This window comes from Mus musculus, chromosome 3 (assembly GCF_000001635.26).
Source record: "Mus musculus strain C57BL/6J chromosome 3, GRCm38.p6 C57BL/6J".
Classification (NCBI taxonomy): domain Eukaryota; kingdom Metazoa; phylum Chordata; class Mammalia; order Rodentia; family Muridae; genus Mus; species Mus musculus.
Window position 1 is genome coordinate 121,562,485 of NC_000069.6, and position 14,366 is coordinate 121,576,850.

At 45.8% G+C, this 14,366-nt stretch overlaps 1 long non-coding RNA gene across 2 annotated transcripts; it reads right to left on the reverse strand.

Moving 5' to 3' along the window:
* Nucleotides 1-1,668: 1,668 nt before the first annotated feature.
* On the reverse strand, nt 1,669-13,680 carry Gm33547. Of its 2 annotated transcripts, none has more exons than XR_867600.1 (3): nt 13,583-13,680; nt 9,054-9,117; nt 1,669-1,818 (listed from the first exon to the last, which is right to left on the reverse strand). It is a non-coding gene; the product is annotated as a predicted gene, 33547 (long non-coding RNA). The 2 variants fall into 2 exon arrangements; XR_867599.1 differs by lacking the exon at nt 1,669-1,818 and adding an exon at nt 7,381-8,494.
* Between the last annotated feature and the right edge of the window lie 686 nt (nt 13,681-14,366).

The window sequence follows — 14,366 nt, forward strand, 5'->3', positions numbered from 1 at the left end:
ACAAAACACCATGACCAAGGCAATAAAAGAGTTTATTGGGGCTTACAGCCTCAGAGGGTGAGTCTATGACCATAGTGGCAGGAAGCAAGGCAGCAGTTAGGTAGGCATGGAACTGGAGCAGTGCTGAGAGTGAGCAGTGCTCACATCTGATCCACAAACAGGAGGCAGAAGGCTAACTGGGAATGGCATGGGCTTTTGGAACCTCATAGCCCAACCCCAGTAACACACTTCCTCTAACAAAGCTATCCCTCCCAATCCTTGCCAAACCATTCAAATATATGAGCCTATGGGACACCAGCCACCACTTTGTCATGCCCACTTCACTTTGCTCCAGACGCAGTGCCTCTGTTGTACATCCAGTATCTCAGAGAGATGAGTGAGGCTCATCCGAAGTCACATAGCCAGGAAGACGCAGAGTCTGGCAATAAGCTGGCTTACCTAAGCTTCCAGCTCCCCAAAGAGTGAAGCTTGCTTTTGGAGCTATGGCTGAAGGGTTAAGGCCACTTTGTCAGAAAGGGATGGAGGGGGAGACTTGACTGTTGGTCTTGATTGTCAGCGTGATGGAATTCACAGTCGTCAAGGAGGTACAGACAATGCTTTCCGAGATTTAACTAAAGAGGGAAGCCTACCCTGCATGCCGGTGGTATCATCCCCTGGGCTGACTAAAAATATGAGAGGAGGGAGTGAGCTCAGCATGAGGATTCGTCTCTCTCTGCTTCCTGATTGTCCATCAAAGTGAGTGGCTGCCTTGGCTGTCTGTCACCACATCTTCCCTCCACAACAGGCTGTCTCCTGTCAACCTGGGCCCCTTCGTTCTTTAAAGCCCTTTTGCCAGGCATTTTGTAATAGCAGTGAAAAAGGTAACTGATGCATCCCATTTCTGGTTTCACTTCCATGCCTTGGGGAGGAAGGAGAAGGTGAGCAGAAGGTCCACCCACCTCCATTCACCCCTCTCCATGTTTGTACCAGGGACCACAGTGATGGAAGGGACATGGGATGGGACATCGGCAGAAGGTTTCGATGCTGGGTTTTGGCACATAGCTGTGCTTATTTCAGAGGACAGGGATGTTGCTTACAGATGTTGAATGCTTGAGTTCATTTCAGTGGGGAGGCTAAGTCTCCGTGAGAATAGTAATTGGGACTTTCAAAAGTCCTTTACAGCCATCTAAGCATGTGAGTAATATATTGTTGTGAAACACAGCATGCCATTATCCTCTCCCGAGCTCTTAAACAAATATATTACACTAATAATGTCTATGTCTTTGAAAGATTGTTCTCCCCCTCCGCCAGTATTAGGATAATGGGAAATGTAACAACCCTGTAAAGAAAGCTGAATTTTGTACAGTACTGGCATGTGGCTTTTTAACAAGGGCTTATTCATTTAATTTTATGTGCATGGGTAGTTTGCCCACCTGTATGCCTGTGCATCTCCTGTGTGCCTGCTGTGCACACTAGAAGTCAGTATCAGAGTCACTGAAACTGGGGTTATAGATGATTGTAAGCCACCATATTAGTGCTAGGAATTGAATCTGGGTCCTTTGCAGGAGCAGCCAGTGCTCCTAGCTGCTGGGCCATCTCTCAGTTCCCACTCAAGTTATTATTTTTTTTAACTATATCAACAGGAATTAAAAACACTCCTGGTCGTAAGAAAATTCATAATGAAAGATGTGGCAGAGAAGTCGCTGGCTTTTATTGTGAACCCTTGTAGGGGGTAGTTCTGATGCTAAGGTCCTGTTCCCCAGTTGGTTCTTGATCTGTCAGCAAAGAAAGCCATTGGCCAATTGCTGGGCAGAAGGTACAGGCTGGACTTTCAGGTGCCTGGAAGCAAGCAGAGAGAATGGACATGTGAGATCTCAAAATGGAGTGGCCACAAAGGCCCCTCCTATAGGCAGGTGGTTGGGGGAGCTTAGAAACTGAAGTTTAGGGCAGGTGGGAGAGGCAGAGATAAGAAATTGATAAGGGCAGGGGGCTGGTGAGATGGCTCAGTGGGTAAGAGCACCCGACTGCTCTTCCGAAGGTCCAGAGTTCAAATCCCAGCAACCACATGGTGGCTCACAACCATCCGTAACAAGATCTGACTCCCTCTTCTGGAGTGTCTGAAGACAGCGACAGTGTATTTACATATAATAAATAAATAAATCTTAAAAAAAAAAAAAAAAAAAAAAAAAAAAGAAATTGATAAGGGCTTACTTTCCCAGGCCAGAGATAGTAGCACTCAGCAATTGTACCAAGAAGGCAACATGAAAAGGAACAACTCTGTGTGTCTTTTATCCGTGGATTCAAGGGAAGCTGGGTGGGGGCTGGTAGTGTGGTCCAGATCCCAGAGAAAAGGCGGGTAGTGCAAAACTACACACAAAACCCCCTGTTAAAGGAAGCAGCAAAAAAAGAAAAAAAGAAAAAAGAATAAAAAAAGAAAATGTCCAAGATTTATATTTGCTTGCCTCCTTCTAGGGCCTTTTGTGCACATTCCACAATCACTCTGTCACTGACCTATGTTCCCAGCTTTGTTTGTTTGTTTGTTTGTTTTTTGATTTTATATGAGTACATTGTAGCTGTCTTCAAACACACCAGAAGAGGGCATCAGATCCCATTATAGATGGTTGTGAGCCACCATGTGGTTGCTAGGAATTGAACTCAGGACCTCTGGAAAAGCAGTCTTAACCACAGAGCCATTTCTCCAGCCCTTGTTCCCAGTTTTTAAAACAAGTTACTTTTTCTTCCATTCTTTGTAGAAAGGGAAGCCCAGAGTGAAATCCTGCCTAGAACATCAGGAGTCTGAGCCCAGCAAAGAATGAGGAATTCCAGAATTGAACTCAGAGGCCCCAGCTCTGTCATCTACTGACCAGCCAAGTAGCTTTCAGTGTCTAGCATCTATCTCGGCCCAGAGAGTATAGCACAGGACACATGCAATCCACAGGGGAGGGACATGAGATGTCCCCCTGTTCTACCCCCTGTTCACAGTTACTCTGTAGCCTGTGTTTTCAGAATGGTGGATCTTATATTTGAACAAACTTAAGGTCAGTGGCCTCTGTTGGGTTATCATGTCTGGACATCTTGGGCGCAGACATGCTTCTTCAAGGCAGTCGTCACCTGCTGGCACTGAGCTAGCCTTCTTCTCTCTCTACCCAGTGGCCACACTCTGTTTTTATTTATTCGCCTTGCTTTGGGGTTTGGGGACTTGAAAATGAACCTTAGATGCTTCTGAAAATGCTTGTGACTGCAGGATTCATATGCATGCCCTTTTACTCTAACACAAAGTTTAGTGCAGGTCACCCAGCTAAGGAGGAAAAGGAGGAGATCCACAGTTCCACAGGGCTGCCACACATGACAGTCTCGGCCAGCATCATTCCAGCCACTCCACTGGGCACGAATGTTCTCTGTGCAAGCAATGAGGACCTATGTTTTGGCTCATGGAAAAACAGGTATAGCTAGTCACACCTGTAATCCTAGCACCAGGGGTGGATGTCTAGAGTTAGACAGATCCTGGGAGCTTGCTGCCTAGCCTGTCTGTCTGAATGGTAAGTGCAATGAGAGACCCACGGTCAGGGTAATAGGACAAAGAGTGACAGGACACTTAGCATCCTTCTCTGGCTCCTGTACACACACTCATGGTGTATGCATCCCCCATACTACACGTTTACACACATAGACTGCACAAAGCCACATACACCATACACTCAATAAGCATTTATGGGAATGAGAGAAAAGTTTTCTCACGCTAGCTTGGCAAATATGAGGGCTTAGAAATGTGTTCCCAGAGCCTTGTGTTAGAAATTGGCCTTTAGCCTGAGCTTCCCTGTGGGAGCCACTGGGCTTGAACTCAGGTTGTGGCAAACATTCTGACCTGCTAGCACATCTCATCTGCCTGGGACAAATGCTTTTGTATCTGGAGCTACAATAACAGGATTAACAAATAAAGATTTTCATTTGTGTATTTTTTTCTCTTGTGCATTTCTAAGTAAAATAATTTTGTTAATTGGAGGTTATTTAATTGTAAACTCTTGTTATTTGGGTAAGATCTTTCTGAAATGTAATTCTTGGGTTCTTTTTAAGATCAGGAAAGGATTTGCCAAAGAGCCCTTTAAAGTCACAAAAATTCTTTCTAAGATCCACATGGAACAAACATTTTATTTACACTTTAATAATATGTGGATAAGTGAGCTTAGACTGTTATTGTGTCATAAATGGCATGAATATAATTTAGGTACAATTCTTTTACAGAGTTGGGAGATAAATTTGCTCTGTTACTTTGACTCACAATGCTACAATACATCATCCAATGAGTAGAAGGGAGATATGAAAAGCAAATAAATATAAAAATCTATTTTGATATGAAAGTATTTTTTGCAAACTAAAGTAAGAAAATGGCCTAAGGGTTAAAAAAAAAGAAAAGAAAAGTCTTAGTACAAAACCAAAAGTAAAAGTCTGAGCATCACAAAAGGTTCAACTTGGTCACCGGAGTTTTGTGAAAGATAAAAACTCAAAGATGGTGTGCACATAGGTTCAAGCTCACGCACTTCCTAAGGTTAGACTCCTGTTTAAGATCCTGGGATTTGCTGAAGATCTTCGTCTGTTCTTGGTAACATTTACAACACAAAGTTTGTTCTTTATCAAGATTATTATGTTTTCTGCCAAGCTTGCCAATTTTAACTACTTAAAAAGCTGAGTCATAACAAAATCGGGATTTATTTTTAAAACAGTTGTTTTTGTCTAAGCTTTGTTTAAACAGTTACTCAAAGTTCAAACTAAATTTTTTAAGGTTAAATTAAAAAAAAAAAAGGTTCTCTTGGGTGTTCAGCAACTAAAATGAGGAGACAGAACCCAAGAGGATGAAAAGGGGCAAAAAACGACTTTTGATATCTTCCTCATTGTCTTCCAAAGTCATCAGGGAATTAGCAGACTTAGCTAACAGGGCCTGGCATCTCTGGTGAGTTGTTGGTCATCTTCATCAGAGAGGCCATGGAGATCCCAAGAGCCACAGACATATCTGCAAAGAAGAGAGTCACCAGAGGAAAAAAAACCCTTAAGTGTCCAGGGATGGTCACATGGCCAACAAAACCCAGATCCAACACAGCAGGTGGTGAGCAAGCACAACAGGAAGGGAGGAGGCCAAGCACCTCTGGGGGTCTCCTCATAGCTCCTCAGGACTCCTCATAGCTCCTCAGGACTCCTCATAGCTCCTCAGGACTCCTCATGTCTCCTAACAGCTCCTCATGTCTCTTCACAGCTCCTCATGTCTCCTCACAGCTCCTCACAGCTCCTCATAGCTCCTCAGGACTCCTCCCGTCTCCTCACAGCTCCTCCCGAGTAACCCTCTCAGTCTCAAATGACCTCACCTGTACAGAGGAAAAGTTAATTTCTATCCTAGTCTTGAGCCCAGTGGGGAAATGTAACCAAATAACAATAATAAGTGATACTAAAAACAAGATTTGAGTCAGTCCCGTTCTGAGCTGGTTCAGACGTGGGGACTTGGTATTTCTGAAAAAACACAAAAACGGTCATTAGGGTAACCAGCTTCAGTCATTTAGAAGAGACCTCTCTGTCTTACTAAGTAACCCAACAGCTGTCAGAGTCCATGATGTTGCTAACTGGGCTCATCTCTCGTGGAAGCAAAGGCCGTTTTCCAGAGAGATCACAGTAGAGCAGTGACCTCTGATGAGCTCTACTGGACATAGAACAAGGCACCAACTTCAACAGCAGCTCCACACACTCACGACACAGCTCCGGACGCTGGGACTATTCATATGGGAGGTGCCTTCCTTTTTTTTTTCCTCGAGACTGGGTTTCTCTGTGTAGCCCTGGCTGTCCTGGAACTCACTCTGCAGACCAGGCTGGCCTCGAACTCAGAGATCCACCTGCCTCTGCCTCCCAAGTGCTGGGATTAAAGGAGTACGCTACCACTGCCCAGCAGGGAGGTGCCTTCCCTACATTCAAGCTCGCCCATACTTTCATCCTGCCAGACAAATCCTTTCTTGGATGACAAAAAAATCTTTCATATGTTTTATCCTTCAGTCTGAACTCATTTGTCTGGCTCCGGATAAATAAACTCCAGCTCTATTTAGTGGCTGTTTCTGAAGAAGATCTCCATCGCTCTCCATCACAGCTGGGTCTCTCAGACATCCTCAGGCCTCGCCTGCACTTTACACCGGTCCACAGAACGCATATCTCGATACTTCCTTCAACTCTCAGTTCCTAGAGGACCCCTCCCCCCTCCCCTCTCCTGGATTGAGTCTCTCCTACCTTATAGAGGCTTCTGAAGGAAAAATTGAACCCAAATCCTTTGTCCAATGGTGCATCAGGCTCTTAATTTTCCTACCAATTTTCCCAGTGGGTAAAGGGCTTGTTATGAAATCTAATGTGGCAGCGCGGGGTGGGGGTGTGGGGGGTGAGGGATTCAGGAGATAGTACCTGGAGGGCCCATGCCAAGGTGTCCCCTGAGAAATCACACCTTGTGACAGATGTGGTATAAAGGAGGTTTATTTGGAGGAAGGGGAGGGAAAGAAGGGGTAGAGGCAGACAGATGGCGGCAGGGCCATGAGGGGACAGAGAAGGACAGAGGTAGGGAGAGAAAGACCAGCTGGGAACCCGTGGGAACAGAGAGAAAGAAACAAGAGAGAACTGGGGTATAAAAGCAATCCTTTTACACACCAGGCCACCTGTACCTGGTGGCTGCAGGTAATGATGTAACCCGTTGCTAGGTTCCTGGGTGATGACGTAACCCGTTGCTAGGTCCCTGGGAGTTGCCTAGCCTGTAAGCTAACAGGCTTCCCCTTGTGCCAGGCCTTCTGGTCTTCGTTTCTTCTCTGTGCCAGTTTTCGTTATCCCCTAATAGGATTGCGTATTCTGCTGAATGTTCTCAATCCCTACCTCCTTCATTGACTTACCACGTTTGTTTCTTCCAGAGCTCAATAGACCCAATACAACTCCTAAGTAACTTCTCCAGATAGCTTTGCCTCGCCCCCACCCCACCCCCTTTTTAAATCTGCTTTGTGTTTTTGGCTACTGCTTCCTTAACCTTTTGGTACTATTGATGTCCTCCAGATTGCAAGCCATTCATTGAGTTCCAGATGGTATTGCCTCATGGATAATAACCATCAAAACCTATCTCATACCACCAAGATCATCTCAGTCTCCAAATGGTATCATAGCGCGGCCTTAGACATCTTGTGGTAAACAAACGAACCCTTCCCATTTTCCAAAACACCCTTTGAGCCTTCTATACATCACCGTTCTGAAGCCACCAAGGGGAATCAGCAGCCTCCCCCTGCCCCTCCTCCCCGCGGCACCCCCCTCCCCGCGGCACCCCCCTCCCTCTGACGCTCCAGAAGTGAGATTTTTGTCCCTGGTGAATGATTTGATTGCATTGATCTATTGTGGGGGAGGTGCTGGGATGGGAAGGAGGGTATGTAGAGACAAAAGAGACAAAAGACCCAAATCAAAGTCCCACACTTTGACAATCAAGACATGACAATCGAACCTAATCCTTAACATCCCATGACATCTTATTACACAAAGGAGGAGTCTCAAGAATAATTAACAAGAAGATGAGAGGTCTGCAGGGTGCCTCAAGATAGAGGTCACAAGTGAATCCCAATATGATAAGACCAAATAACTCCCCCTCAGCTGCTAACCCCTTTCCTGATGCAATACTCTCTTCTGGGAAGTTGCCGTCTACTCTCCTGCAGTGTTCAGTAAATTCTCTCTGTCTGGGCTGTGCTAGATTCTTTCACCACCAGGATCACTGCTCTTCCATGTCTTCTTTTACACAGCAAACAGTTGTGTCCTGGTCAGGAGCTGCTCTGACGGTGTCCCAATGCAATGGGAACTAGTAGCCCACATGTGGACAGGGGCATCGCCATGTAAAGCACTAAGCAGCCTAAAGAGAAACACCAACTACATTTAGGTGTCCCTGCCGAAGTGACAGCAAAGAGGAATGCTTTGACCCCAACCTCATCTCCTCTGGATTTGCTAGCAGAGAATGGAGAAGATTCTCAGGCTACTACTCCGAAGTCTAACGCAGACCATCGCCATAACCTTGACCAGCTAGGCCCAAGGCAGGTAAGCACCTTGAGCCCCAGGATGGACATTGGTAGAAAAGTGGCCCCTCCCTGCCCAAGCTGAGAAAATTCCCAGTCTACAGAAGAGTGTGGAGCAGAGAGATGTCACGTTTCCACAGTTCCTGACCCCAACCTGTGAGAATGAGTGAGTCAAAGCCAGAACTGAATGAGGGAGCAGTCATCTGAGTCCTTCACATAGCGGCCAACGTTCCTAGAAAGCGAGGGGGCTTTCCCTGATCTGTTCTAGAACGTTAGGTAAAATACACTCAAGCACGTGATTTACCAGTAGATGAATGTGAAAATGGGGGAAGGCAGGCAGGATGCTAAGAAGACACTCTGCTCCAGCATCCGCAAATAAAAACGGCATCACTTAGCATGAAGGAGGAAATGAGGCAAGACTCCAAAACAAGAAGTAGGCATCCCCGAGGGTGTGGGTTCTGAAAAGCAACAGCAGTGTATCATCAGTGCTAACGTCGTTACCTAAACCATAGGTTATTTCCTTGATTGTGATATCAGATGACAGCGACATTTTAATTTCTTCTTCATCCCCTTCTAAGCATTGAACTAATTTAATCCCATGACTCTTTTCCATCAAGTCCCCTCTGTTCTTCATGGATGCCTCTTTGAAGAACCTGTCCAGGTTCATGAAGGGAGATCTCCTTTTTGCCTGTCTTCGTCGGCCACTGCCTTCCCAACCTACCACCATGGGAGATTTGGCTCTGGAGTTTTTAATCTAGTCAAGAGGCTCTGTCTGGTATAAACTGTAGGATTTGAGGTGCAACTCTCATCCTCTCTGGACTCCCACTGGGATACTGACAATCCCTCCCCAGAGGGGAGCTGGAGGAATTGAATGCAAAGAACGGATGTATGAAAGGGGCCAAGAAGGATTCGAGAAGGATTCGTGCACACAGTGTGCATTCAGTGCATGTAATCACTTAGCATCTGAGTACTTATCCTCATAAAAACAACAGCAATTGTGGTAACTCCTACCCATACCTTCTTAACTAGATGGTGATGTCCGTCAGGGCAGGGGCTGCTCTGCCATCATCGAAGGTACCCTCTGCAAAGAGAAAGTAGGAAACGGAGGACAAGGGATGAGAGAGGGGTTGGGGGAAGGAAATAGGGAAGTCACCCACACGTTGTGTAGCAATATCTGTTTTGTTCAGAAATAACAGCTCCAAGTAGCCTTGGAGCTCTTTCCTGTCCTGCTAGGAGGGGGCCTCACAACCTTTGTTTTGGGGGTGAGGAAACAGAGGCCTAGAAAGGTTAAGAAGCACAATTGGCATTCATGAGGTTAGAACACAGGCTCTTTCCTAGGTCCCACATTCTCTGGTATGACCTGGGTCACTTTATGAGCCTCCCCCATCCCCTTTAACAGGGCCCAAGTGTGTGTTTGGCAGACGTCGGCCATTGGAAGAATAGGGTATTTCCCTAGCCACTTCCAGATGGAGAGTAAGGAGAGCATAGGTGTCTTGGTCAGTGTTCTGTTTCCGTGAGGAGACGAGGACCACAGCAAACTCTCATAAAGGAAAGCGCTTAACTTGGGCTTGCTCACAGTTTCAGAGTTTCGTTCATTATCGTGGCAGGGTGCGCCATGGCACTCAGACATGTTGCTGGAGAAGTAGCTGAGAGTTCTACACTGGCTCCTCAGGCAGCAGGAAGCAAGACTCTGTGCTTGGAATGGGCTTTTTGAAATCTCAGAGCCCACTGCCACTGACATATTCTCCCAATAAGGCCACACCTACTAATCCTTTCGAATGGTGTCACTCTCTGGTAACCAAGTATTCAAATCTATGAGCCCTCAGGGGTCATTACTATTCAAAACACCACAATAAGAACTTGGTAAAGTTAACTTTTCTACACCTCCCTTCTGAAAACCAGAAGGCAGTCATGAAAGAATAACGTGACTTTGTCTGGGCTTGATCTCACGAGCTCTAATAGACCAAACCCTAGCCTCAACCACGACAGTTAATTACCGACTCTAATAGCAAATTATAAGACAAGGAAATAAGGCCTAGTTTTCATTGAGTATAGATAGGTTTGGATTGATGTTCCTACAAAGGTAGCTGCCTTCTCTGGGGACTGGGAAGACACTGCAGAAGGTCTAACAGCCTCTGGTAGCTACAGCTCAGCTGGTGGCAGTATCATAAAGGAAGCCCTTCTCTCAGTTAGAGTGGGCAGAGTTCCTCAGGAGTGAAAGTTAGTAGTGAGGCTTGTTTGGTGCTTGGAAGGGGAAATGCAAATGAACCTGAGATCAGAGAGACAGGTCGGGTGTTACTGAAAGGAAATAAAACTTGAGACCTGTGCCATGTAATTTATGTCAAATAGCCCAAAGAGTTGTTTGTGAGCTTTGAAATCTGGGGCTGAGAACATAGCAGAACAGGCCAGGACATGCCTGGGCAGGCCCTTCGTTAAGACATTCCTGAGGCTGCTTAGCAATAAAGATAAAGACAATGAGCCCGGCACCTCCCCATCTCCCGCCCTTCTGACAGCCTGCTAATGTTTAAATGGACCAATCATGTGAAACTGCGCCAATTCCTCCCCCCCCAGCCCCACCCCTTTTCTATAAAAACCCCTAGCTTCCAAGCCTCAGTGTTGAATCCACTGCCTCCTGCGTGAGATACAGTTCAACCAGGAGCTCTGCCATTATGGCTCCACCATGTGGTCGACACCTCTGTCTCCTGCGGGAGATACGTGTTGGTCTGGAGCTCCATCATTAAACTACCTCATGCTTTTACATCAAGATGGTCGTCTGTTCGTGATTCTTGGGTGCACACCGAATCGGGAATTGAGTGGGGGTTTCCCCACTAGGTTCTTTCATTACAACAGTCTGTAAAGTCTCTCATCCAGGCACTGACAGAGTGGCCTCATATGCGTTTTGCCAATTGCATTATATCTCAGGCTCAGTCAGGTTTACTCAGTAGAAATTCACACCCTTGGTGGGGGGTGGGGAGCAGTGTTCTAGGAAGCTCATACTTCAGAAGGGCCTCTTTTAAAAACCTCCACGGGTCAACAGCAGAGCCTTTGATGGTGGGCAGACCTAAAAAATGGGTTGGCACTGATGAAATTAGTAGCTTTGAAATCAGCACCAGGGTTGATATAAATGGGCTTTCCTTAGTGATCTAGATGGTGCTAAAGACACAGAGCTCATCTCAAGACCTTACAGTAGGCCCTGCCCTTGCTGGAGAATATGAATGTAAATATAAAATATAGAATATAAAATAAAGAATGTGAATGTAACCAGTGCCGTGGCTCCAAGCTGTTTAACCCCACATCTGGATACAGAGTCAGAAGATTCCAGTAGTTTGATATCTGTTATGAAACCCATTGAATTCTGCCTTGACACTGTATATTCTGTTTACCTAAATGATACTCAGGCACTGCAGTAGCCACCTCTTAACCACGAAGGGGCAGACCGAGGACTGCAGACTCCTCAACCGGTTAATCTAAAGCCTGGTGGCTTAAAACAACACTACTTGCTTATTTATCTCCCTGGTTTCTATGAGTCAGGATTCTGAGAGCAGTTTTTGGCTAGAAGATGTCCCATGGGGAATACAATCGCTTTTGGTAGTGTTGTAAACTATCTGGAGTCTGGCAAGCAGCTGACAGACCCACTTCGAAGATAGGTGTCTGATGTGCTGGAGAGAGCCTTAGTTTTTCAGCAAGTTGGCATCTCCGCGGCTTAAACACAACATAGTGGCTGATTTCCAAAGGGAAGCATCCTGACAGAGAAGGCCAAAGTAGCCTTGGGACACCTAAGCAAGGAGACCATTCTCTCCACAACGCTGCTGAGAGTTTCCCACGGAAGAAAACAGCCTAGGTTTTGTGGAGAGAAAAATATCTTGACCTTACTGTTTAAAGATAGTCTTATGTCCAAATAATTATATAAAATTTAAGAAGAAAAAGAAACAATGGGTGAACAGAAACGTGAGCCCCAATGTCCTTTAAAAATGCCTTATGATTTTCCTTGGATTTTTTTTTTAAGTCAAGAGAAGCAAGTTAGTCTTTTTTTCCCCTTGGCTGCCTCAAACCATCCAGTTTGTAATTCCTAAAGGAGTCATCTAACTCGGGGCTGAAGAGTGAGTCTACCAAATACCTTTTGTCTGACTTGGAACTGGGGGAACCTTCTGGGGGGACTGGTCTATAGACAGGCTCAGGGGCAGCAGAAGGCAAAGGCTCTGCACCTAGCCCTTGATGGCTGCTGCCTGACGTAGGGGAGCGACTGAAGGGGTTCAAGAGAATTCAGCAGGCACCAGGAAAGAGAACAGCCCTGGGTTTGCTATCAGCTTTCCATCAGTGTAATCGACTTTCCATCAGTGTGATCGGCTTTCTTACATTGCTTCATTTCCACTAAAGCATTGAGTGTCTGGTCACCCTGGCTTTCGGCGATGCATGAAGCAAGAAGCAAGATAGTCTTTCCTTTTTCCTTAGAAATTCACCTTGAACTCTCAAAGCAGCAGTTAATATGATGTAGAAACATTCTCCTCCAAATACAACAGCTGCCATCCCCGTGGCCAGACTGCCACTGAGTCCAGGCTCCCAGCCACGGAAGTTTTCGGAGGAGCAAGTCAATTCATTGGGCATCCGTACTCTTCTTAGGCCAGAAACCAGGGACATTCAGGAGGGGTCCTGGAGGCTGGACAAATCCTGCCTCAGATACTGGTTAAACAAAAGAACTGGACGCCCACTGAAAGAAACTAGAAACACAATGGGCCGCTAGCTCAGGTCTCTGTGAGATGGTCCCTTTTCGTGGTGTCTTCTGTAGGTAAATATTGGGGCATGACTGCAACCAAAGCTCCCTGACCCCCACCTGCATCCACCCTGGGCTTGGCGTCACATTCAGCTGATAATAATGCAGGGGATGGTTTCTTTTAACGTTTTTAATCTGAACATTAAGTTCTTTAGTTTGCCTTACCATATACACATAGTTTAGAAAATGTTCAACAAATCTCTGCCGCCGTGCTTGTTTTGAATATAGAGAACGCCATTTTAAAAGATACATATTTAGAAGATGTATCTTTATTTTATGTGGCTGGGTGTTTTTGCTTGCAATGGATATACGTGCACCAGGTGCCTGCCTAGTGGCCATGGAGGACAGAAGAAAGTGTGTGAGATCCTGGAACTGGACTTACAAGTGGTTGTGAGCTGCTATGTGGGTGCTGGGAATTGAACCTGGGTCTTCTGGAAGAGCAGCCAATGGTCTTAACTGTCGAGCCATCCCTCCGAAAAGATATTTTTTTTAAATATTGGAAATTATGTCTCACTGTGTAACACAGATTGGTCTGGAAATTGCTATGTGGCCCATGCTGTCTTTGAACTCATGAGCCTTTGGCTACTGTTTCCCAATGAAACAGTCCTATGATTAAGGGCATGGACCACCACATCCTGCTAGACTTCATTTTTATTCACAGAAGTTTCTCACCCTTATTAATGTTGCTCGAAATGGCTTAAAGAATAGGTGCATTATGGGTGGTCTTAGGGACCCCAGGCCTACGCTGATCCTGCAGAGCGAGGCCTTCACTCACCAGTTCGACTTGCTTGGATCATGGGTTCTTTTTCTCAGCAACTATGAGTTAGGTCCTGGGACAGAATCCTGGGCCTCCAGAAGGAGCCAGAGGGATGGGCAGTTCTGTAGAAGCAACAACGAAATGTATGTACCTGATGAGTCTGCCCAGATCTATCGAGAAGTCCCATCGTATTACGGACAGCTTAAGAAAGCAGAAGCACTTGTGTCATGCCTTCTGGAAATTGTTAGATCAAAATAAGATTATAGGGGCTGGGCATGAGTTCACTTGGCAGAGTGCTTACCCAGCTAACACAAAGCCCCGGTTCGATTCCCAGCATTGAACAAACAGGATGATTGTGCAGGATGATAATCCTAGCACTGAGGAGGTAGAGGCAGAGTAACACCCAAGGTTTACCTGTAAGCCCCACCCACCCAAGGACCAGGTAACGTCCTGGAATGCTGGGAGTTGTAGTTCTTAGAAAATAACAGCGCCACATGGGAAAATACAGTGGCCAGATGGGCGTGTCCTTAAGTAGTCCCTACAACACAAGTCTTGTTGTTTTGTCACCACTCAGCTGGGAACTCCAGGGAGTTATTCTGATCAAAGCGCAGCCACTGGCAGTATTTAATTAAAGCTTGCTTCAAATTTGGCTCAAAAATGGTGGAGCCATTTTTTTTCTTGCAAATCTCAGGATTAATAGCAGGACCAGAAGCTCAAGTGTATTGTTCACTACATAGTGAGTCTGAGGCTTGCTTCAGATATGTGAAATCTTGAATAACAAAAAACAAAAAACAAAAAGCCA